We start from the raw sequence: 26,389 nt of genomic DNA, 5'->3' as shown, positions 1-26,389 counted from the left end.
AAACATGATCCAAACAGTTGTTCAACATCATTACAATCATGTTGATAAGTTTTCTAAACTGTGATTCAACATAATTAACTCAAGAACAGAAAACTCGTTTTTTTAATTTTTAAAATTCAAATTTGGGTTTTGTTATTTATATAGATTGATCGATTCTAACATATCCAAATAGTTTATAAATCATCTAACGATGATTTTTCAACTATAAAACAACATAAACAACAAGCATACAAGATTATGCAATTTGAAATATAAAAATTTAAAATTCAAACTATAAATATAAATTAGAGGGTGGTTGAAACCTTACCAAGGATTCAAGAACATTCTTTGATCCTTAGGGAAGCTTTCTGGATGCATATATCCAAGTTTTAAGTCCTCAAAAGAATTTTCAAAAAATCCAAAAGCTTTGAGCTTCATTAGTGGATTTCTATAAATCGTGATTTAAGAGGGGACATTGGATTCTCTACCTTCGGAATTACTTAGGGAAGCTATTTATAGAATTCCTAAGTCGGTTGGAAAAATCTAGTGGCATGAAACGACCAAAAGCCATTAATGGATTTTGGTTATTCTTGGCTGAAGTCGCCGAAATAGGAATGATTCATCCCTATTTTGATAGGTAGAAATTATTACCATCGTAGGGTAATCATTTAAGGCTTTAAATGAGCCGAAATAGTGGACTAACGGAGCAGTTCCATGTTGGAAAAATTAAAGACGGTTGTTTAACCTTATCTCTCCAGCGATCGCGTTGGAGACGATGGTGGCGCATGAAACATGGTCGTTTCATGCGCATCTTGGCGTTTTGTCTGCGGTCCGTTAGCGATCAAGGCTAATGGGGCTAATGCTCGGCTAGCTGATCCGGTGCCTTACGTGTGCGCTTCCCCTCGGTTACAACCGGCTACACGAGGCACTCTGAAGCATTGAATGCAGTTCCAACATTCAACCAATGGACGCGGCTCCTGCTGCAACTTTTCTTTGTATTTTCGGCTACACCCGATTATAGATTTAATTTTCTTTTAAAACTTAAAGAATTTGTTTAAAATTGATTTTTCTTTCACCCTTTTCGTTTTAATTTTTATTTTTTTAAAATAAAAAATATTTAAAAAAAATATAACAAATATTTGATCAATTTATTAAAATTTGTTTTTTTAATATTTTAGGGTTAAATAACACGATCGGTACGAACGACACGATCGACATGAACGACACAATCGGCACGATTGCCACGAACGACAAGATCGACATGATTTGCATAGTATCAAGGTCACGGTTCGCTTATTGTATTTACGTTGTTAGTTTCTCAGTGTCGTTTGTCCAACGTGCACACGATCAGCACAATCGACACAATCGACACGAACGACACGGTATCGGCTCTAATTGCTTGGTTGGTCATTCATCTACAAAGCTTGGTTGGAAGGTTAGGGTTTCTGGTTTACCCTGTTTATAGCTAGGGTTTCTTGTGTACCATATTTTGTAATTGTTATTCTTTGTTGTTGTGTTGCTTTGTTCTATTTTTAATTAAAATTGGAAGAAATAAAAGCAATAACTATAAGGAAGTCAAAGAATTTGTGATGGAAGGTTTGAGGGAGGTAGTTGAAAACAAAATTGATAGGATTGTTGAAGAAATAATCCAGGAAAACAGGAATGTAGCAAAGGTAAGGAACCAATTGCTGTTATAAATTCTAAAGAAAATGTTGCAGGAAAATAGGGGAAGAAAGAAGGAATTTGGAAGGTTGGTTATAATGAAAGAGCCAACTTGTTTGGTCTTAAAAAAAAGATTACCAAACTCCCAATACATGCTAAGAAGTGAGAAATCACAATCAGTAAATAGAAAGCTCATCAAATAACAGTCCAACTCAATATTCATTATCTCTAGGACTGGAATTTACTGAAGAAAACAGAATATGAGGAGATAGTTAATGCAATGAAGGAGTTGATGAAGGATCCCAAAACCAAGACCTACATTATCAGGAGTAATTCAACATGGAAAGTCAACGAGGTATTGAAGAATAAAGCAGAAAATAAATCTGAAGATCATGCCTATAAATAAAAAATCTACTTAGGTGATATCCAAACAAAGGTAGAGGTACTCAACTCTCCTTTTAAATTTAAATTATCTTCTAAAGTAGAGGATAAATGTATTGAAGACTATGAGTTTGTGGTAGTTGGAAACTACATTGAGAAAAACAGAGTATTATTCGCAACAACCAAAGAGGCTGTAATTAAACAGAGGGGAGAAAAGGGGCTTGAAAAAGTTTCTGCAAACATACATGACATCTACTTCCTGCAGTTCAAAAAGGGCTCAAATCTAAAAGAAATCTTGGAGAATGTGCATACTTACATAGGATCAAATTGCATGAAGCTGGAAAAGCGGTCAGAAGAGATGAATATACAGAGCAGACCAAAGGAAACTGTCCAGATTTAGTTCAAACTCTGGAACATTCTAGCCCACATGTACAATGCTGAAGTGATTAGTCATTTTGCAAGTACAATTGGGAAACCATTATATATGGACCCAATAACTGAAGGAGAAAAACACTTGTCCTATGCTAGAATTAGCATTGAATTGAATCCTAGTAGTGTCCTGCCAATGAAAATGGCAGTTGTTGACATAAAAGGAAAGCGCAATGTCATAGAGATCTCTTAGGAATAGAAACCAAAAAGGTGTTCTTTCTGTAAATCTTTTCTGCACAATAAATGTGATAAAGTTAAAGAAAAATAGCAGAAAAGTCAAGAAACAGAAAAGAAAAAGAAGGAAATAGGGGAGGCTAAACTCAAAGATCAAACATTTGTAGAAGAAAGCAAGAAGGATTTTGAGAAAAAGGAAAACAACGAAAGAAAGAAAGTAAAGTGAGTTAGGTGAAGAGGAAAAGAAAATTTTCTGTAATGCAAAGGATTAGGCCTAAAATGGAAGATGAACCTCAAGTTCTTGTTGAGGAAACTCAAGATGAAAACACCAAGAATTTCAAAGCTGAAATAGGGAATTCTAAAGCCGATAAAGAAGATTTCAAAACCGATGTGGGGTCTGAAGCTGAAGCTAAAGCTGAAGATAAGGAAGACAAGATTACATAAATTCAAGTTGAAGATAACAAAGGTAAAAGCCCTGAAATTCTTAGAAACAATTCTTTCTATCAAATCAGAATGGGCTCGTACAAAGAGAGAATTCAAAATGAGAAATAACAATACTCATCATTCTCTTCAATACAATCTCCTTTTATCGTTAGAGGAAGAGGAAGAGTAGGGGAAGAACGTCTCTCAATGAAGACAGATGGCATGCAAAAATCTTAGACTAGGATGATTAGGTTTGAATGTAGTCTTTTATGTTGGTAATCTCTTTTTTTAGAATGTATGAATGCTACTAATCAGTTTTTTTAGGGTCTTTTGATTGTCATCCTTAATCATAGCTAGGGTTTGTCTAGCTTTGATTTATGACCCTCACAGTTTTGATATTTTAATGGAATGGTTTTAACCGTTCCTCCCCCCCCCAAAAAAAAAATTAATAATTGTTATAAATGAAATTGATACAACAATTCATTCTAAATTATTTATTTTGTCTCTTAATTTTTTTAAAAAAAAAAATCGATGAATGAGTTTAATATTTATCTTAAATAATTTTATATTTATTGTTTTGAACATTTTTATTAATTAATTAGGCTTTAATTATGGCAATAATTAGCTAATTAATTGATTTTTGGTCATGAGAATAATTAATTTGATTTTATTTATTTAAATATAAATTAAAATAATTATTTTAATATTATAAATCGAAGTGTAGATTTTAGTATTTACACATTTAATTGAGTTTTTACGAACGACTTTTAATCATAAAAAATTAAGACCATTTTTATAACAGTATATTACTATTTTTTATAATAAATTATACCTTTAATTTTTACTATTTATTTAGTGTATGTCTTTTGTTTTATATAAATAATAGATAACTTTCTCAAAGTAAACAAAAAATATCAACTTTCTAACACTAACCATACATTATTAAGTTCACACACAAAAAATATTACTTTTCATTATTATAGAAGATTAAAATTTTGTAGGTAAATAGTAAATCGTAACTTTAATTTTTGGAAAAACGACTTAGCGTCATTTCATTATAAATTCCCAAAAATGGGAAAAAAACTACAAGTTTAAGAGATCATTCTAGACATACCTAGAATGATTTTGAAGTCGTATCATTCTAAATAAAAGCAAAAACGTAAATGAACTATCTGATTACAATGTTTACGTTTCTAATGATTTTAGTAAACGGTAAATTTCAATTCCTGTTGATATTCCAATTATGCTCCGTACTTAGAACTTTTCTCCATGTTCCTGCAAGTACACCACAATCCGAGACTATGTCTCTCCATAATTCTTCAATATTTCTGCGATTTTTGCCACAGACTCTTGCATTACGTTACTTCCAAATGTTGTAAACTACTACTCCAAAGCCGCACTTGAATACGTTTGTTGCGAATCTGTTTCCTTTGTATTTGAGTAGTGTTGCTTCTTTGATTTCTTTCTATTCCTTCGGAAAACTGATCAGCTCATGGTTTTAGAAAATCTACCCTAAATTTCCAATGTTATACTACAGCTCCCAAACAGGTGATCAATGATTTCTTCACTTCCATTGCATAGAAGACAACTCACTTCTAGGATTCTCATATACTTTCTGATACGGTCACGAGTGCTGAGTCTTTCCAAGAAGGCAAGCCATAGGATGAACTGGTGTCGAGGAATGATCTTGGTTGACCATACGAGAGGAGCCCATTCTACTTTTTTTGTTTTTTCTCGAATTACCTCACATATTCTCTTTGAGACCAGCTTCCCATTTCTTCTGCATTCCATTCATGAATGTCGGGTCTGTCTCGGAGTTGTATGTTACTGATGTGATTTAGTATCTTTTGTCATTATGGATTTCTTCTCAAAAGAGAGTCCCAGTCCCCGTCTTTTACGTCTCTAATTTTCTCCACTACGTAGTCCCTTCTGATATGTGTATTTTTGAAGTCCTCTTTGTGAATGATTGGATGGTTTTCGAACTAAGGATCGTTTTAGAAGAGCGTGCCTTTCCTGTCCCCTAGCTAAATGTTGTAAAGGTCTGCAATATCACTTCTCAATTTAAGAATTTTCTTTAGTGCCCAGCTCATACCTTCATTGATTTTACACGTCTAGATATTGGTTTCTTGTTTCATAAATCGCGTGTGTACCCATTTGATCCATAATGATTCCTGGTTGCGTTCCAATGCCCACAAATACTTGAAGGTTAGAGCCTTGTTTCATTCGACACAGTTCTTCAGGCCAATCACTCCCTCCTCTTTCGGCTTATAGAGAGAAGTCCATTTGATTTTCTTTCCTCCTCTCCCCCTACTACCCCAGATGAAGTTTTGTTGAGTTCTGGAGCCTACACTTATAATAAACTCTACATTGTTAATTAGAGTTTATCGGGTTTGTATTTGGTTTGGTGCTTGGGCCTGACCAATAATTATTTACGTTTATTACATGAATGCTTACCCTATAAATATGTAATTATTAAGGGTTTACAGAAATTAGACATAATTCTAAAGAGATAAAGTGTGAGGCAAAAAACTATTTATTCATTCTTCTTGTTCATAGTGAAATTGAGTGGTGGCTGAAGTGGACGTAGCTCAGTTTGAGTGAACCACTATAAATCTGTGTCTTCTTGTGTTCTTCTTCTTTCTTGCGTTTTTTACAGATTGTTTCAAGCAGGTCAGATTTTGGAGATACAAATCCTAACAAGTGGTATCACAGCAACTAGGCTAGATCTGAGCATTAGAAACGATGACAAGTGAGAAAAGTATAAGACATGGGATTGGATGATTCGATGGAACAGATTATGTCTTCTAGAGAATGCAGATTGAAGATTATTTCTATGGAAAGAAGCTTCATGTTCCTTTGAGTGAGAAACCAGAGAAGATGGATGGAGCTGAATGGAAACTCCTTGATAGACAGGTTTTGGGAGTTGTCCGATTGACGTTATCCAAGACGGTTGCTCACGATGTAGCAAAGGAGAAGACCACCATGGGTCTGATGAAAGCTCTTTCTGATATGTATGAGAAACCATCTACTAACAACAAGGTACACTTAATGAAAAGACTTTTTTACTTAAGAATGATTGATGGTACTTCTGTCACTAATCTTTTGAATGAATTCAATATAATTGTGAATCAATTGCTATCTGTTGAGATTAATTTTGGGAATGAAGTTAGTGCCTTGATTTTATTAGCTTCTCAACCAAATAGTTGGTAACTTATGAGGTCAACAATTAGTAATTCAGTTGGAAATACTAAACTGAAATTTGTTGAAGTTAAAGACTGTATTCTTGCTGAAGAGGTTCGTAAAATTAATTCTGGTAAAACATTCAAAGGTTTTACGCTGAATGTGGAAAATATGGGCAGAGGTAATGATAGAAATTTCAACTGAGGTAAGAGAAGATCTATGTCGAGGAGCTAGAGCAGTTAGTCCAAGTCCGGGCAAACATTTGAGTGTTAGAATTGTGGTAAACAATGTCATTTAAATAGGAATTGCAAAGCACCGAATAGAAACAGTGATGATAAGAATGATGCAGCCAACGTTGTTATAGAAACTGTCACTGATGTGTTACTTTTGTTTGTTGATAGTCCGATAGATTCATGGGTTTTAGACTCGGGAGCGTCTTTCCACACCACTACCCACAAAGAGTTAATGGAGAATTATGTGGCTGGAAACTGTGGGAAAGTTTATCTCGCAGATAGTGAGCCACTAGATATTGTTCGCATGGGTGACATCAAATTGAAGATGACAAATGGTTTTGTTTGGAAGATTAATGAGGTGAGACACATTTTAGGTTTAATGCGCAATCTGATTTCTGTTACACAACTTGATGAAGAAGGTCACAATTTCAGTTGTGGAAATGGTGCGTGGAAGGTGACTAAAGGAGAAATAGTTGTTACTCGTTCTCACAAAACTGGAACGTTATACACGACTTTAACTTGTAGAGAAATAGTTGTTTCTATAGTTGATGACACGAAGAACGGTGAGTTGTGGCATTGCATGTTGGGCCATATGAGCAAAAAAGGGATAAAAATTCTTTGGAAGAATGGACATATTCAAGAACTAAAGTTTGTTGAACATCAATTATGTGAAAACTACATTCTTGGAAAACAGAAACGGGTGAGTTTCTTAAAGATCGGGAAGGAGCTCAAGAAAGAAATACTAGAGTTGGTACACACTGATGTGTGGGGACCTGCACCTGTTTCTTATTTTGGAGGATCACAATAGTACATGACGTTTATAGATGATTTGACAAGAAAGCTATGGGTATATTTTATGAAGAACAAGTCAGAAGTATTTGCTATTTTCAAGAAATGGAAAGATTTGGTTGAATATGAAACAAATCAGAAAGTTAAGTACTTGAGATCCGACAACGGAGGTGAATATATCAATTTAGATTTCAAAGAGTATTGTGATAGGAATGGGATCAGTATGGTGAAGACTGTTCCCCAAACACCTCAAGAGAATGGAGTAGTTGAACGAATGAATCGAACATTGAACGAGTGTGCTAAAAGCATGAAATTGCATGTAGGGCTGCCTAAAACCTTGTAGGCATAAGCTATCAATACTACTGACTATTTGATAAATAGGGACCCTCTATTCCTCTTCAATTCAGAATTCCTGAAGAAGCCTGGAGCAATAAAAAGGTAAACCTTTCTTATTTGAAAGTGTTTGGTTGTTTATCATATGTTCATATTAATGAATGTGATAGGAGCAATCTTGATCCTAAGTCTAATAAATGTTTTTTCATTGGTTATGATTATATCAAGTTTGGTTATCGTTTTTGAGATAATCAAAATCAGAAGATCATTCGTAGAAGAAATATTATTTTCAATGAACAAGTTATCTATAAAGATTGTGTTAGGAAGATATCAGATGGTGATTCTAAGTTGGAAGAGACGGGTACAATCGATTTAAGAGAATTTTCAGGTGAATATATACCAACTGTCGAAGAAGAACAATGTGTTCTTGAAGATAAAATTGTTAAGAACGTGGCCCCAAAGGTAAATCAGCAAACACCGGTTATACAATTGAGAAGATCGTCAAGGAATCGAAAACTAGTTGAGAGGTGTTCTCCATCTTTAAACTATATCTTGTTTACAGATAGAGGTGAGCCTAAATGCTATGAGGAAGCAATACAATCTGATGAATCCATTAAGTGGGAGTCTGCGATGAAAGATGAGATGGACTCTTTGACATTGAATCATACATGGGACCTCACTCAGCTACCAAAGGGAAAGAATGCACTTCACAACAAACGGATCTTCGGGATTAAAGAAGAACATGATAAAACCATGAGGTACAAGGCAATGTTGGTTGTGAAAACATTTCAACAGAAAAAAGGTATTGACTACAATGAGATCTTCTCTCCAGTAGTTAAGTTGATGACAATCAGAACTATTTTGAGTTTGGGTGTGAAAGAAGACCTTCATCTTCAACAAATGGATGTCAAAACTTCTTTTCTTCATGGTGATTTAGATGAAGAAATTTATATGCGACAACCAGAAGGATTTGAAATCAAAGGAAAAGATGAGCTTGTGTGTAAGCTTCAGAAGAATAAGTATGGTTTGAAACAGGCTCAAGGCAATGGTACAAGAAGTTCGATAATTTCATGAAAAGTAACAATTTTTCTAAGGTGTGAAGCTGATCATTGCTGCTATATCAAAAGGTTTGATAAATCGTAAATTATTTTTCTCCTCTATGTTGAAGATATGTTAATTGCTGGAGCAAACTTGTATGAGATTAACAAGCTAAAGAAAGAGTTGTTTGAAAAGTTTACAATGAAGGATTTGGGTGCTGCAAAACAAATCTTTGGGATGAGAATTTTCAGAGATAAAGAAGTTCTCAAGCTTTCACAAGAAGAATATGTGAACAAAGTTCTTAGCAGGTTCAACTTGTATGATGCAAAACCAGTTACTACCCCCTTAGCTAGTCACTTCAGAGTATCTAAAGAGCAGTCGCTTTCAATAGAGGAGGAGAAAATTTACATGGCCACTGTTCCGTATGCCTCTGTCATTGGTTGTATTATGTATGCGATGGTTTGCACAAGACCAGACATAACACATAAAGTGAGAGTTGTTAGCAGGTTCATGAGCAATTCGGGTAGAAAACATTGGGAAGTAGTAAAGTGGATACTACGATACTTAAGAGGAAGTACGGGTCTCGCTTTGTGTTTTTTAAAGTCTAATATGGGTTTGGAGGATATGTTGATGTTGACAATGGTGGTGATGTTAATAGTAAGAAGAGCACAATAGGGTACATTTATACTCTTGGAGGTACTGCAATCAGTTGGGTTTCAAAATTGCAGAAGATTGTTGCTCTTTCTAGTTGTGAGGCAGAGTATGTTGGTGTGACAGAGGCTGTTAAGGAGATGATGTGGTTACAACCCTTTTTTTGCGAAAATTGTGTAAAGACTACGAGGGAAGTGTGTTGCGATGCAACAGTTAGAGTGTCATTAATTTGGCAAAGAATCATGTTTATGATGGAAGGACGAAGCATATACAAGTTCGTTATCATTTCATCTAGTCAGCTTTAAAAAATGGAGTATTAGCTCTTGAAAAAATTTTCAGGAGTGAGAATCCAGCTGATATGCTGACGAAAGCTGTGACAAATGAGAAACTGAAGTTGTGTGCAACTTCAGTTGGTCTTCTTCGTTAAGACACCGAATGGAAAGCCTCTACCGATCGAGAGATGATGAAGTTAGTCTCCAAGTGGGAGATTATTGAGTTATGGAGCCTACACTTATAATAAACTGTACATTGTTAATTAGAGTTTATTGGGTTTGTATTTGGTTTTGGGGGGCTTGGGCCTGACCAAGAGTTATTTAGGTTTATTACATGAATGTTTACCCTGTATGTATGTGATTATTAAGGGTTTACATAAATGAGACAAAATTCTAGAGAGATAAAGTGTGAGGCAAAAAACTCTATATTCATTCTTCTTCTTTATAGTGAAATCGGGTGGCGCCTGAATTGGACGTAGCTCAATTTGAGTGAACCACTATACATTTGTGTCTTCTTGTATTCTTCTTTATTGTATTTTTTATAGATTGTTTCAAAAAAGGTCGGATTTGGGAGATAAAAATTCTAACAAGTTCCTCATTAGCGTGTCTAACTCCTTCATTACCTTCTTCGGAATGACTATCTGATGCGCCCAGTATCCAATTATGCTCATGACTACGGTTTTGATAAGTTTGATCCTCCCTACATAAGAAAGTTTCTTCACTGCCCAACCAGATATCGTATTTTTTACCTTTTCAATCAGCAGCTTGCAGTGTGAGATCTCGATCTATTTCACGATTAACGAAATCCCCAAGTACCTTATGGAAAAGATGCCTTCTGCAATGCCCATGATGTTCTGCAATGCCCATGATGTTGAATATGTACTGATTTGTTTTGTCCTTCACTACTCCATAAAATACCACATTTTTTTTTCATTAATAGTAGGACATGTAACCTTAGAAAATAACGTTAGTGCAACCCTAATAGTTTTAATGGAATCGACATCTGCGTGCGCTAGAATAAACAAATCGTCAGCAAAGCATAAATGATCTATCTATTTTACCTCACAGAAAGGGTGAAAGAGAGGTATGGACGATTCTTTCGGAACATCGCGAAGATGCTCTAAAAAATCGCCATGATAGCTACGAAAAGGTAAGAAGAGAGGTGGTCCCCTTGCCTTACCCCGTTTTTACCCTTGAAGTAGCCTCTATGAACTCCATTGATGCTAACAACAAAACATGATGAAAAATGCATTGCATAATCCAATCAATAAAAATCATAAGAAAAGAAGATACAACCAAAAAATCCCGAATGGTTTCCCATCTAACCGAGTCGAAAGTTTTTTCTTGATATCTATTTTGAAAGTCACTCTCGGAGATAATTTTCTTTTTCCCATAGCCTAAATTACTCATTATATAATCTATGGTAGTCGTCTTGGTTGTTTTGTTATCCTTAATTAAATGTCTCAATTTCTTTATAAAGATATGTATACATTCTGTGAAGCTCTAGTTAAGAAGAAATTGTTTATCATATTTTAGGTCGGAAAACATTTACGTGCTCCAAAGAAATTCTAAACAAGTTCAATTGTTGAAATATTAGGATGTTAGTTAGATAATCGTGAGTATTGTATCTTTCACCAAGCTAGATTTACAATAAAAATCAAGAATTATAAGAACTAAGAATAATTAAATATTAAAATACTTGCATACTTTTTTTGGATATCAAGATCAACAATACTATATTTCATTTTTCAAATTTCTAAAAATAGATCTTGATAATTGGGAGGTTATCTTTTAGTTCTAATATACATTAAATGAGATAATGTTATATATCTATTAATATAAACATGAAAAAAACTAAAAATGTTAACATTTCATAATGAATCTATGGAATGTGTTTGTTGCTGGTTAGGCGCTCAGTGGCTACACATATTGAATCTTTGCTCGTCAAATTTTAATTGTACTTTTTTTCTGTAATAAATATATATATATAGATTATAAAAGTTATTATAACATAAAAAAGATGAGATAAAGTTTAACATTGTGATCTCCACTTAAATAATAATTGGTTGGAAGACTTTACCGATTTTTGTTTTCTCTTTTATTATGGAAAGTGGTGTTTATAGAGTTTCTCCAATATTTCCATAAATTTAAATGTGTTAATAAGGTTTCTTCGCCATTGAACTTTTTTCTAAATAAATTAGAATGTCATCTAATATGAAAATATATTTAAATCATGCACATTCAAAGATGGCCACAAGTTATGTTATTTTATCAAAATATTTACATTAAATAGAACGACCAGAAGCATATTTTTTATTTTAAATTGGTGTCTTTTTTTGTTTTGAATGCTTAAATATGAATTAAAATAATTATTTAGATTTATCTATAGAATATTCATTGAAACAACTAAAGACATGAGCCATTTATTTTAAAACAACTTTAAGTTATTTTCATACCTTGACACAACCACGTTATGGATTTACCTAAATGAACTTTTATGTTATTTTCATACCTTGACTCAACGGGTATGGATTTTACCTTAACAGACTTATAAATTTCCTTTTGGATTTTCTGCATTTGAATTAATCTTATTACTCTAATTGATCAATTTAAGAAAATGAACAAATTACGATTTGAAAATCTGCTAACTCTAGATATAGCAATAATTTCGAGACGAGGTCATTAGTAGTGCTTCAAATTTAAAGATGATTTCTCATACAATTCCATTAGGATCACAACTTTCATATTTTGATGTTCTGTATTTGATTTCATCTTGAGATTTTAATAAATCAATTTTAGTGGCACAAATTGAGATTTTCTAAACACTATTTATGCATAATTTTATTTTCTTCTCTAATTCTATTATTTTCCATTTTTTAGTAGTTTATTTGGTCCAAGATTTTCAGGATCAGAGAAGAAAACCCTTTAAAAAAAGAATGGATCTTACCATTCACAGTAAATAGTGACGATTTCAATTTTCATGTGAGTGAAAATAAGTATGAGTGACGCCTAGGTTAATATACATGTTAACACATATTTAATTCAATTTATATATCCATACAATAATTATAAATATATAAAAAAAAAATTATAATTGGTGTAATGGTTACAATCTTCATCTAGCTAACTACCTAGAAATAGGTTTTTGTATAATTGAAAAGAAGTTCCATTTTATTTAAAATTAATCTAATTGGTCTAAACTAAAAAAAGTCAAAATGTATATATTGAATGACACAATTTATTTAAGTCAAGTTAAATTTTGATGTTTTATATCTTTTGTTCTAATATATTGTAAATGGCTCTTAGAAAAAAAAAACTCCAATAATTTAATGTCCAATCGCAATAATTTTCATGATAATAGTTTTTAAAGTCATATTACCGTCAATAAAGACTTAAAACACTTTAACAGCCTACTTTAACAACCTATATATTGATTTTTGTTAATTCTCTTAGAATCAACTTTTTAACCACAATAAGTTTACTGTCATTATTCTGTCATTAATAAATTTGAAAAATAGTATTAACTATAATAATTTCCATTGTTAAAACATCTAGTGGGATCTTGTGAGCAAGATCTAAGATTTTACTAGGAAATATTATTAATATTAATGGGTTATGCATATGGCTATTAGATAAAAAGTAAAATGTTGTCATTAGAGGTAATGACAAGCGATATATACAGAAAAAAATAAATTAATAAAAAAAATTATAATAATATGTATTTAATGTTTAAAATTTTTAATATATTAAAATAAAAAACTGAAACTCTCATTTCATTAACTTCGGTAAAACAACACATCTTCTCAACATATTTTTTTTCTTAATAAACCTCTTATCTCGTGACCTTACACATTCACTTTGGTTAATTCAATATTTGATTCGTATTTTTTTTATCATTTCTCATCGTGACCTCACACTTTGGTCAATCAAATATTTGATTCATATTTTTTAATCATTTTCAATTGTTACCGGCTTATTATCTTTCAGCAAACCACATCTCAATCACACTTGGTTAAAGAGTTGTACTTATTTTGTTAGGTTACAAATTCGAAACATATATATAGCATTTTTATTTTTAATTTTAACTATTTTAAGTTTATAAACGGGTCAACCCACAATCCAAACAAAGTAACCATTACTATCACATATATATCCAAATTAACCACAGCTCTCGTCCCGGCAATCCGATACTTTGAAATTAAGCATCATTATATATATAATTAAAAAGTTAAACTTATATTTTTAAGAATGTCCCGTGTTTATCAAATTTTGTGTTGAATTTAAAATATAAATTTTTCTTAGCCTAGTTAGTTAAAAGGTTATACTTGTTTTATTATGTTGCAAGTTCGAAACATACATATAGATTTTTAGTTTTAACTATTTTAAGTTTATGGGCGGATCAACCAACAATCCGACCCAAGTATCAATTTACACTCGCATATATATCAAAATTAATCACACTCTCGACCCGACATTCCGGACAATTTAAAATTAAGTATCATTATATATATATATATATATATATTAGTTAGTTAAAAGTTGAACCTTATATTGTCAAGAATGTTTCGCGCTCATCAAATTTGGTATTGAATTTAAAATATAAAGTCTTATTAGCCTAGTTGGTTAAAGGGTTATATTTGTTTTTGTTATGTTACAAGTTCGAAATATACATATAACATTTTTTTATTTTTATTTTAACCGTTATAAGTTTGTAGGCGGGTCAACCCACAATTCAAACCAAATATCCATTTACTCTCACATATATATTCAAATTAACCACAGCTCTCGATCCGGGTTTCAAGACACTTTAAAATTAAGCATCATTATATATATATATAGATGAAGACTAAATAGGGTTGGTTGATACTTGTATCGAATTTTTTATTCATATAATGTATTGTACCAAAATATTATGTTTAAAAAATATATTAATACGTACTGAAATCTCACTAAGATACAATTAACATACCGATATGAAGATAGAAGTAACATACCGATATGAAGATTGAAGTAACATACTGATTATATCGAATATTTGTAGTATATCGATACAGTACCAATATTTTACTGTTTATACCCAAAATAAAACACTCTATCATTTTAATTTGTCACTACTTATAAGTATTATATATATTTTAATTTATAAATGCTATTTCAGTAAATATCAAAATACTGAAACTTTGAAAACATCGTAACTATATACTATATGGATAATTCATGTATATATCATGGCTATATTCTTCGTTAATTTTAGTATTGGTAGCATACCGAACCGATATTTTCAATATCTATCAAAAATGATATTTTCGGTAATTTGTGATAGATATAGAAAATATAGGTAATTTTCTACCATAGTACTAGACTTGTATATTATAGAAGTTGAAAGTGAGATTATAACTTTCAAAATAAAGCAATAATGTACCCAATACTAAAGAACTTCACTTATTTTGGTTGAGTTGTTCTCAATCTCCTTAAAGATCTAAGACAAAACCTTTGTGTGTTTTGGATATTTAGTTGCCTGGTTATTAGATTTTGTTATGATGTTGTTTCGCTAATTATTTTAGTTGATTTTGTTCTTGTGTAATTTTTGTTTGTAGTCTGAATGTTGTTTTGAAAATGATCCTTCTTTACTTAAATTTTTTTCCCAAACAAGCTCTTTCTTCAGTAAGGATTACTATCAATATTTTTAAAAGATTAAATATTGTTTATATATGATTTGTCTTACAAATTAATATTACAAGACAAACAAAAGATATCCAAATAGTGAAGAAAATAAAGAAATGAAATAGAAGAATCTAATAAATATGCATAGAAATAAATAGATACATCAAAAACACAATTTAATTGATTAAACAGCATGACAAGAACAACAGCTCCCATCCAAAAGGGGGCATCCCTTCCCAAGAAACAGACCTCACATACCATCAATAGCCATCTATCTCGTGTAGTAAGAACTCCATGTACCCACAGGAAATTAATATGAAAAAAAGAGAGGATGATCACCAAAGTCTATAAATATATAAGAATGTTAATTTTTATATGTAGTATGATTAGTAAACCTAACATTAATTTTTTAAAAAAATTATATGCATCCTCAAACCGGTTTATATTAATAATTTTTATATGGATTTCACAATGTATGTTTTTATAGGGAATTTAAAGGGAAAATTTTTGTTTTCATAAATATTTTGACATTTAAATTATAAATAGTATCTTAAAACATAATTTGATTTTAAATTATAAGAACTAATTTAAATTTAGATGATACAAAATCACTGAAAATTTCATTGATAAAGTTCAAACTAAAACCTATCAAACCAATTAGGTTCATATGATAAAAAAGAAAAAAAATTGATAAATAATATTCTTATTATGTTCAAAGAAAAAAAAAAGAAGGCAAGAAGCAGAGTTATAAGAGAATTGATCATGTACTCATTCATTAGAGACGTCTATGAAGGTATATGTAATTCATTTATGAGGTGTATTCCATAAGGTGATAGAATCTTAAACCTAATAAGATAGAAGCAACTTAATGAAAAAAATAATGAAATATGCTAGAAAACATAAAAGAACGAGAAGTTAATTACAAGAAAGTCATTGGAAATGGTTATAACAAGAGGACAAGAGGTAGACTGGCATAATATGGTATAATCTCAAAATATTATTCCTCGTCACCAATTTATTCTCTAATTGTATAAAGAAAAAGGTTGAAAACAAAAGACATAATTCAAATACATAAATATTTCTGATATCGACTGTGTCCTATGTTCGGAAGTTGAGAAAAACATAAACCATTTATCTGAGGATTGTTTTTTTGTAATACAAATATGGAGGAGGTATGCTGCAAACATTAATATTATCAACTTTCCAAAAACATGGAAAGAAATCCAAGACTGTATTAAGAATAAAGAAAAAGGAAGATATGTCTATGTAAGTATGCTGAAATGTTACTTTGGAGCAGAAATCTACAATATCTGGAAAGAAAAAATTAAGAACTCACAGTGGAATAAGTAGAATTGTTGAAGATATTTTGGGAGATATAACTTCATATAGAAATTCACTCTTTCAATCATAGAGAGGAATCGAAAGAATTGAAAAAGTCATAAGTAAAAACGCTATAGACGTTAATTGATTGTTGTTGATGTCTTTAATTCAGGTCTTTTTCATTATCAAATCTAGAAATTATCTAGATCTAATCTTAAACTTTATATTTTTTTTTTCCTATTTTGGTTTTTTAATTAAACAACATTAATCTGATTTTTTTTAAAATAAAAACAAAAAAAATGTTATGGAATAAAAAAGTAAAGAAATACTATCAATATATTGTTATAGTATAAAATTTGAGTTCATAAAATAAAATAATTAAAAAGTTTATGCTTTTAAATAATATATATATATATATATATATATATATATATATATATATATATATATATATATATATGACCGACTTCATTAGGTGTTATTCTAGTGCCGCGAGATCAAACGCGTGTCACGTTTCTCTCCGTACTAACCGTCCAAATCAACCTTCGATCCAGTGTACCACAGTGTGCCACGCGAGCCATCCACAATTATTTTTTTAATTGAATTCGTCTAGAGTGATTCAAAACTATTAATATATATATTTTTTTTAAAATAAAGAGAACAACATAATATTTCACTTTCGTTTAATATAATTCTCTACTATCATTCAAAATAATTAAAAATAATTTTTAATATTTAGATTTTTTAAGTTAATTTTTTTTTTATCATAGGTATCAATGAACTATAAAGATTAAAATATAGGATTAATCAAATTCGCTAAATGCGAAGACTTATAATCAAATGGCTCAAAATAATGAGAATTATTCAATTCAAAGCTTGAATCACCAATTCATGTTTGCAAGAGTAAACGTCTCAACTTTCGATGTTTAACATAGCTCTTAATTCCTACTATAGTTTGACTATTTTATTTGAATTAACATTTTTCAATCATTATTGGAATGAGTTAATACGCTGACTTTTTCGATAATCATTATCGGAATGATTTAAGGTTTTTCAATATCGTTATTGAAAAAGGATTAAAGATTTTATCTTTCCTGATGAACGTTATTTGGATGTACTAATCCACTAATTTTCCCGATGATCGCTATTAAAATAAGTTAAGGTTTTTCAATGATAACTATTAGATAGGAGTAAGGATTTGAAGGTAAATAATCAAACTTGACTTAACTTCATTTTCTCTGTGCCATTGATTCATAATTGTCAAGTTTTCTTTGGTATTGTGGTCATAGTCAATGACTATATTGGACTGTAATAGAAAACATCTCATAATAACAAGGATGATAATAACATATTAAAGGATTGAACATACCGAGTCTCACAAGAGGTTTGTGTATAGATCTATTTACGAATATGCATCTTCTAGTCTTACATTAATATGTCTTGTCTTGAAAGAAAAACGTGTCTACTAGAGAGACGTCTTACCAATCACTTCGTTAGGGAATGGTGCGTCAACAACCAAGTGACTCACAACATGTCTTCAAAATTAGAAAGAACGTGAATTACTCATTCATTTCTTAATTTCATCCTAAAGAGATTATTTCCAATAATTTGTAATCGAAGAGATATTTTTTCATTTTTATTTTAATAAAAATGTCCCTAGTATCGATATAGGGTTCTCTAGTTTTTTTTCTTTTCACATTTCGTCGTTCGCGTTCAAGAAACATAATTAGACATATTCAACCTAGGTGTTCAACGTCTTTTTGTAGATTTTAAAGCTTTCATGAAGTTAGAATTAAAATATCTTAAGGAATTGGTTCGGTCATTGTTTTATAAATATATGGAATGAAGATCAATCATAAGTGCAATATTTGTTACAAAGGTTAACGGTTATGAAATCGATCTATTTTACGAATGATTGTTTTAAGTTTTCTTCAAGGAATTTTGGATGCTCAAACTTCATATTCTAGAGTTCTTATCATTCTTAGACTTTTAATTTTATACCACGAGGTTGCGTGCTTCAAACTCTGTGGCCTTTTGATGTTCTCTTTTTTCGATACTCAAGATATACGCTCAAGAGTATAGGTGAACAATAAGTAGTAATTTTATTAATTCAACCTCTATAATTGTCTAACGTCATCACTTCTTTTTGTTGAATTATCTCTTTTTTTTATTCCTTGATGGAGACCGGGGTATATGATATACTCTTGTTCTCACTCTCACAAATCAGATATAAGGCTAGGTAAACAACAAGTGATGATTTCAATATCTCAACCAACATAGTATTTGTTAGATTAAGTTAAAGAAATAAAAAGAGGGAAAATTATTTAATTAAAATTAAAAAAAAAAAATTATTAATTAAGTTGAATTAAGAAAACCGCCTTAATTGATTAAAATGAACTTAGGATAAAAAAAATAAATACGCTAGTAGAAGCCTTGCCTCAGCAGCAGTTTGAAGAAGCGCTAGCAACCTTGCTTCAGCAACATTCAGAAGAAGCGCTAGCAACAGCATTGTCTCAACAGTTTGATGAAACGCTAGCAACAGCTTTGCTTCAGCAACAGTATGAAGAAGCACTGACAGCAGCCTTGCTTTTTCAGCATAGTTGTGTTGCATTAACAGTCGAGTAGCGAACAATAACCTTAATCCGTTAGCACAGCCGAGTAGCGAACAACAGCGTTGCGCCAACAGCTGTGTTCTCTATCAGCAGTCTTCCACGTCAGCCTAATATGCCAAAATGTACAACTTCCACGTCGTACACGATTATTCAACTAGCACGTGCAGTACTATCCAGTACATCACGTTCTAACGAATATTCCGCGCACTACTATACTATACGCCACATACAACGATTATTATTCTTTCATACTATCCTATACACTTGGCGTATAACCATTGAAAAGTTGGCATATATTTACGAATTAAATTTGACCATTGCTACACTTCAGATATAAAAAGGAATTAGAGTACAACGGAAAAATTCTTTTAGTGTACTATCTAGCTGAAAAATAATCGATGTACTTTGAGTGATCGTATTCAACTCATTCGTACCATCCACAACGTTATTATTATCACGCTTTATAGTATTTATTTCAAGAAATTAATGGAGTGGACTAGAGAAAATATCATTTTTATTAAGTATATTATACTTGTTAATTTCTGAATTTTAATTTTATAATGTCATTTTTTTTCATCATATTTAAAAATAAATAAATAAATATATAAGTTCAATTTTATGTATAGTTTCTCATTTGCACAAGACAGAAAACTACTTTTTTTTCTTTGTAATTATTAATTTCCATTGCGCGAATCCCAAACCATGATTACTACATCGTCCTAAATATTTTATTTATCAACACGTTTACATAAAATGTAAAATAGTTCATTGAAACTTTAAAATGGTTCAAACTTCAAAGGCTATATAAAAGTTGCTCAAATAATTAAATATCCTTACGTAATTGTTATAACTCAATTAATTTCTTTTTATAATGACCTTAAAAATGGTTAGAAAACTCAAAATCAATTAATTACCCATGACTTTACAGATTGTTTAAAACTGTATGAATATAATATTTGTGATTAATTATTAGGGTTTTGATCAAAGGTGGAGATATGATTGCATGCATTGAAGAGATGAGTGGTTGTTATCATTAGCAGCACACGTACACAACTGGCTTCGCAAATATCTAATTACACTTTAGAGCTTTTATTTTTTATACCTAAAAAGATGTGGGTTTTGGTTTCACTAATCATGTCTCTTCCTTAATCCTACTTTATTAGAGGGAGCCACAATCCGGGTTTTCCGCCAACATCCTTCCCTCATTATTAACACTTTCCTTTTCCATTTATTTCTTTTTCATACAATATTATAATCCTAGCTAGTCTAAGAATCTTGATTATACGTTACAAGTAAACAATCTCATGCGATTAGTTAAAACGTCAGTTAAAAGATTAAATTCCGCTCAAAACCCATATAGATAGGTAAGCCGGTATACACATTTATAACATTAAGTGATCATGTCATGTTTATTTTTTTATTCACTTTTGATAGATAAATTGAGGATCTATTGTTGATTTTTTGTTTACTTTGTCCATAAAAGATAAGAGTAAATCAACAAATTGAATAATATGACCATGTTCCAAAGCAAAGGTAAATATTATAAAATGTTAAAAACAAAAAAACTCCAACATCAAGAATTAGTTTGAGGCTAAGTTTTTTAAGATTAGTTCAAGAAAGAAATTCCGTGGAGCAGGTTGAATAGTTTTATTATTTTTTGAGAGCCTTTAAATTCCTTAACTTATTTCTTGATATTTTTATTAATTTTGATTTTGATTTTTTTTATGATATAATGCATTATGTGATTAAAAGATTCTCAATTTTAATAATATATAAATTATATAAAAACAAAATCAAGAGTTTTACTTTAAATTATTTTTGAATGTTAACTTGTAAAATAGAGACGAGAGAGTTACTTGAAATAGTAATAACTGTATAATTATGTTTTTTATACCTTTATAATTTTTAAATATATATAACAAATTATAAACTATTTAAAAAATTATAATAAATAAATAACACTATAAAAAAATTACACTTAAAAAATTAAATACAATATTTTTTTTAATGTATAAGTACAAACTTATTTTTTTTTTAAATCGTATAAAATTATAAAATTAAAATTATTTATAAACTAATAAAATTATACAATTTACTATAATAAATTTAAAATTATAAGAATTTATCTGATTAGACTCATTAACCTTCTCTAAAATTATAATTTTTTTTAAAATTAATTTAAAATTTTAAGTTTAACATTTAATATATATATATATATATATATATATATATATATATATATTAGAATTATCCATATTTGATTTTAATGCGGAAGCGTACCTTAATTCATATTTTGAATCTTCTAACTCTTTCTTCTAATAGAAATGATCTTTAATGTTCTCTTTTTTAGAATTTTCTTAGATGTAATGGATGTAATGATTCTTCCAATTTGATTAGTACGTTAATTATTTTCTCTCTCTGATGATGGTATGTAAAAGAGAAATACGTCAAATGAGACATTTACCTCTACAAATAACAAATATTATGTTAGTTATTATAGGTTGGTCATTTCAAATTTAGTCTTTTTATAAAATTAGAAATACCACTTAAGTATCACCACTTTATATTCGTAACAAATATACCCATAAGTCATAAACTTAATTTCAGATTATATTACATTATTTTGGCTTATATTAAATATGACCTTTGCACAATTATTTATTATATTAGTGACCCCATAAATTTCAACAATTTCTCACTAGTTCATGTATGTACAAAATAAGGCGCCTAATGTTTTTTTGTGTCATCTCAATCATATGTTGTATTAACAATTTTATCAATTAATCATATCAATATAGGACCAAAGAGCTCGTCGTTGTATTTAAGTATAACCAGACCCAACGATAATCACATAAATCAATACAATTAATTGACAAGTCATATCATGAATGTGAAGAATGAAAATTCCATGTAAGGTGATATTTTCATCCTATAAGATCTGAGTCAAAATACCCAATGATCTCAAGACTATTCAATCTCTTATAAGTGAACATTTAACTCTTAGTTCTTTTAAAATATCTCATAACATTGACTACTTAATGTTAAACAAAATTTGTGATAAACAAAATGTCACCCACATATAAAACCATAAATAGGCGTTCACTCCCACTAAATTTGTGATACACAAATAATCAATTACATTACCTCAAAATCAAAACATAAAATTGTTATTTTGTGAAATTTATGGTAACACTAACGAGACACTTCTTTAAGTCTATAGATGATTTTTTTTATAATTTGCAAACCATGTTAATTTGTTCTCTCAACACAAAGTTTTCTCGTTGCACCAAATTGTATTTCAATATCTCCATTGAGAAACTCCTTAACATCTACTTTGGTGAAGCTTAATATCAAAATATGCAACGAGTGCAATAAAATTGTCCATAAAGAGTAATTCGATTAAACTAGATTGTCGCAATGAAACTTGTTTTTAAGGTTGTTGAGTTTGTACTTAATGAATTTGATCAATATTGTCTTGTTACTCTTGAATTTTTGAACTTTATCATCAATAGGAATAAAATCCCTATCAATGTAAAAAACATTTGCAATATAAATCAAATCTTCCTCAATAGGAATTATTGATCTAAATCATTTTCAAAGACAAAATCATTTTTCTCCCTCCAAACTCAATATCCTTAAAAAACAATATTGCACCCATTCTGTGAGGTAGAGGAGGTAACTCATTTATGCTTTGCTGACGATTTGTTCATTCTAGCGCACGCAGACATTGATTCCATTAAAACTATTAGGCTGCACTAACGTTCTTTTCTGAGGTTATATGTTTAACTATTAATGAAAGCATGGCATTTTTTGGAGGCGTGAATGACGAAACAAAGCAGGACATCTTCAACATCATGGGCATCAAGGAAGACAGTTTTCCCATAAGGTACTTAGGAATTCTGTTAACCGCGAAGCAGATCGAGATCTCACACTACAAGCCGCTGATTGAAAAGGTAAAAAATACGATATTTGGCTGGGCAGCGAAAAAACTTTCTTATGTAGGGAGGATCGAACTTATCAAAACCGTGGTCATGGGCATAGTTGGCTACTGGGCGCAACAAATGGTCATTCCGAAGAAGGTAATGAAGGAGCTCGATACACTCATGAGAAACTTTATCTGGGGCAGTAGCGGAAGAAGAGGAAAAAAAGTCAAATGGACCGCTCTCTACAAACTGAAGGACGAGGGAGGCATCGGCTTGAAGAACTGTATCGAATGGAACAATACTCTCACCTTTAAGCATTTATGGGCTTTGGAGCGCAATCAGGAGTCACTATAGATCAAATGGGTGCATACGAGGTTTATGAAATACGAAACCAACATCTGGACCTGCAAAATTAATGAAGGTATGAGATGGTCTCTAAAAAAGATTTTAAACTAAGAAACAATATTGTAGATCTTTATGACATCCAGCTAGGGGACGGGAAATGCATTCTATTCTAGCACGACCCCTAGTTCAAAAACTAGTCTATCATCCACAAGGAGGAGTTTCAAAATACCCGCATTAGAAGGGACTGCACAGAAGCGAAAATCAGAGACATTAAAGACGGGAATTGGGACTCACTTATGAGAAGAAATCCAGAAGGAGAGAGGATACTTGATCATATAAGTAACATACAACTACACGACAGACCGGATATTCATGAATGGAAAGTTGAGGACAATGGGAAGCTGGTATTGAAGAAAATATGGGAGGTAACACGGGAAAAACAACAGAAAGTAGAATGGGCTCCTCTTGTATGGTCAACGAAGATTATCCCTAGACACCAGTTCATCCTATGGCTCGCCTTCTGGGAAAGACTCAGCACTCGTGATCGTATCAGCAAGTATATGAACATCCCGGACACGAACTGTCTTATATGTAGAGGAAATGAAGAAACTATTGATCTCATATTCGGGAGCTGCTGTATTGCTTCAGAGATTTAGGACAGATTCTATAAAATCCTGGAGCTGATCAGTTTCCCGAACAAATGGAATGAAATCAAAAATGCAACACTACTCAAAGTCAAGGGAAATAGATTTGAAACAAGCGTGTTCAAGTGCGGCTTTGGAGTAGTGGTGTATAACATTTGGCAAGAACGGAATGCAAGGGTATATGGCAGAACCCCACAGGAGCGTTGATGAGTTATTGACAGATATTATATCGGATTGCAGCGCCCTCGCAGGAACATGGACAAGAATTCCAAGCACGTAGCAGAAGTGGAATATCTGTAGGAACTAGAATTTACCGTTTTTTAAACTCACTAGAATTGAAAGCATTGTAATCAGATAATTCATTTACGTTTTTAGCTTTTTAGCTTTTATTCATAATATTACGACTTCAAAATCATTATAGGCCTGTCTAGAATGATCTCTTAAACTTGTGGTTTTTTTTCCCATTTTTGGGAATTTTTAATGAAATGACGCTAAGTCATTCCCCCCCCCCCAAAAAAAAACAATACTGTAGTCTCTTTTAAAAAAACTATCTTTAACTTGACATCATAAAAATAACATTCCTTAATCACTTAAAATATTCAAAAAAGTAGTTGTTCTCACTTATAAACATAATTAACAACTAAATTCAAGTAATGATTTATTCCATCTCATAATACTTATTGCAACATTAATATCTAGTCTTTGAACAGTGATATTAATTTCTAATAATATTTGGTGTAATCATCTAAAATTAATAATAAAATTTGTCAAATAATCAATGTATTTAAGGATGGATTAAATTATTCACATAAACAAGACTTTACATCACAAATATTGATGCAATTATGTCAATTAATTATCAGTCTTGTGTCAAATAATATAATCACATTAATACACAACACTACAATTTAAAATGTTCTTGAATAAATTTCAACAAACATTATCACTTTGGTGATATTTGTGGCAAATACAATCTGATAGGATCGGCTTAATCAATAGAGACGAGGGTTTGGCGATTGATGAAGACTTATGAAAAACGGTTTGAAAGAAATCTTGTTAGGGATTTGATTCACTTTCTATTTTACGCAAACCCTTGTAAACACTTGAAACAGAATCAAGTGCGTAAATGTTTACTTAGGTTTAAAGATTAAGATGAAAAATGAGAAGATAACAGAAAAGAACAACACAACAGTTTGTTTATGGATGTTCGGAGCAAACTCTCCTACGTCACCCATTCTTCCAACCACCGAAATGATTCACTATAATATGATTCGAATCAAATACAGTTTGCACACACTTAGCTCACTGTTGAACAGAACACACTCTGTTCAACATACAAGATAAAAAATATCACTCAGCTAAAGGATGCTTTGATTCTAACTCTTTCTTGATTAACACACAGTAAAACAAGAGAGCAGCTAACAACCTGAATATTCAAAGGCTTGATTACACAGTAATTCTTCAGACTCAGAATGATAGATTTTATGCTAGATAGATTGTCCGTTGTCCTTTTGAATCTTTAAATAAGGCACATAACCAACGGTCGAATCTTCATAATGATACGTGGCACTCTTTCATTGGAACGCCTCCATTGTACACAGCAGACTCTGAATACTAGGATCGTGGACGTACACAATAGGTAGTGCGCCGAATATTCTTCAGAGATTTACCTGCAAAATAAGTAGTGGGAAGAATATTCGCCTACGTGTCAATAGTTAATTGGTTGCATCGGGCTGTCGTACTTATCTTCACTATAAAGTAGAGCAGGAGTAGCGTACAGCTATAGCACGTGGGTAGGCGGGTGCTAGCTTCAAGCAACTGCTTAAGCAAGACATTAGACGTATTTCAATTAGACGACCTTGTCTAATGAAATCAAACGTCCCCGTCTAATAATAGAATCCATTAGACCACCTGGTCTAATGGGATTAGACTTACGTCTAATTGCAATCACTTCAGACTAATCTGAAGGAGTTAGACAGCACGTCTAACTTTCACCAGTTAGAGTACACGTCTAACTTTCTCTTTCTATTAGACTACACGTCTAACTCCATAAGTTAGACTACACGTCTAATTACGGTTTTACTTCAGACTTGTCTGAAGGAGTTAGACTGCACGTCTAACTTTCACAATCCATTAGACCGCACGTCTAATTCCACGAGTTAGACTGTACGTCTAATTCTGAGTCCATTAGACTGCACGTCTAATTACGGATCCATTAGACTACACGTCTAACTCCACGAGTTTGACTACACGTCTAATTACGAGTTTTATTAGACTGCACGTCTAACTCCATGAGTTAGACTGTACATCTAATTACTGATTTATTAAATTGCACGT

This window comes from Impatiens glandulifera, chromosome 9 (genome assembly GCF_907164915.1).
Source record: "Impatiens glandulifera chromosome 9, dImpGla2.1, whole genome shotgun sequence".
NCBI lineage: Eukaryota > Viridiplantae > Streptophyta > Magnoliopsida > Ericales > Balsaminaceae > Impatiens > Impatiens glandulifera.
The sequence above is the reverse complement of the archived record's forward strand: the minus strand, read 5'-3'. Positions refer to the sequence as shown.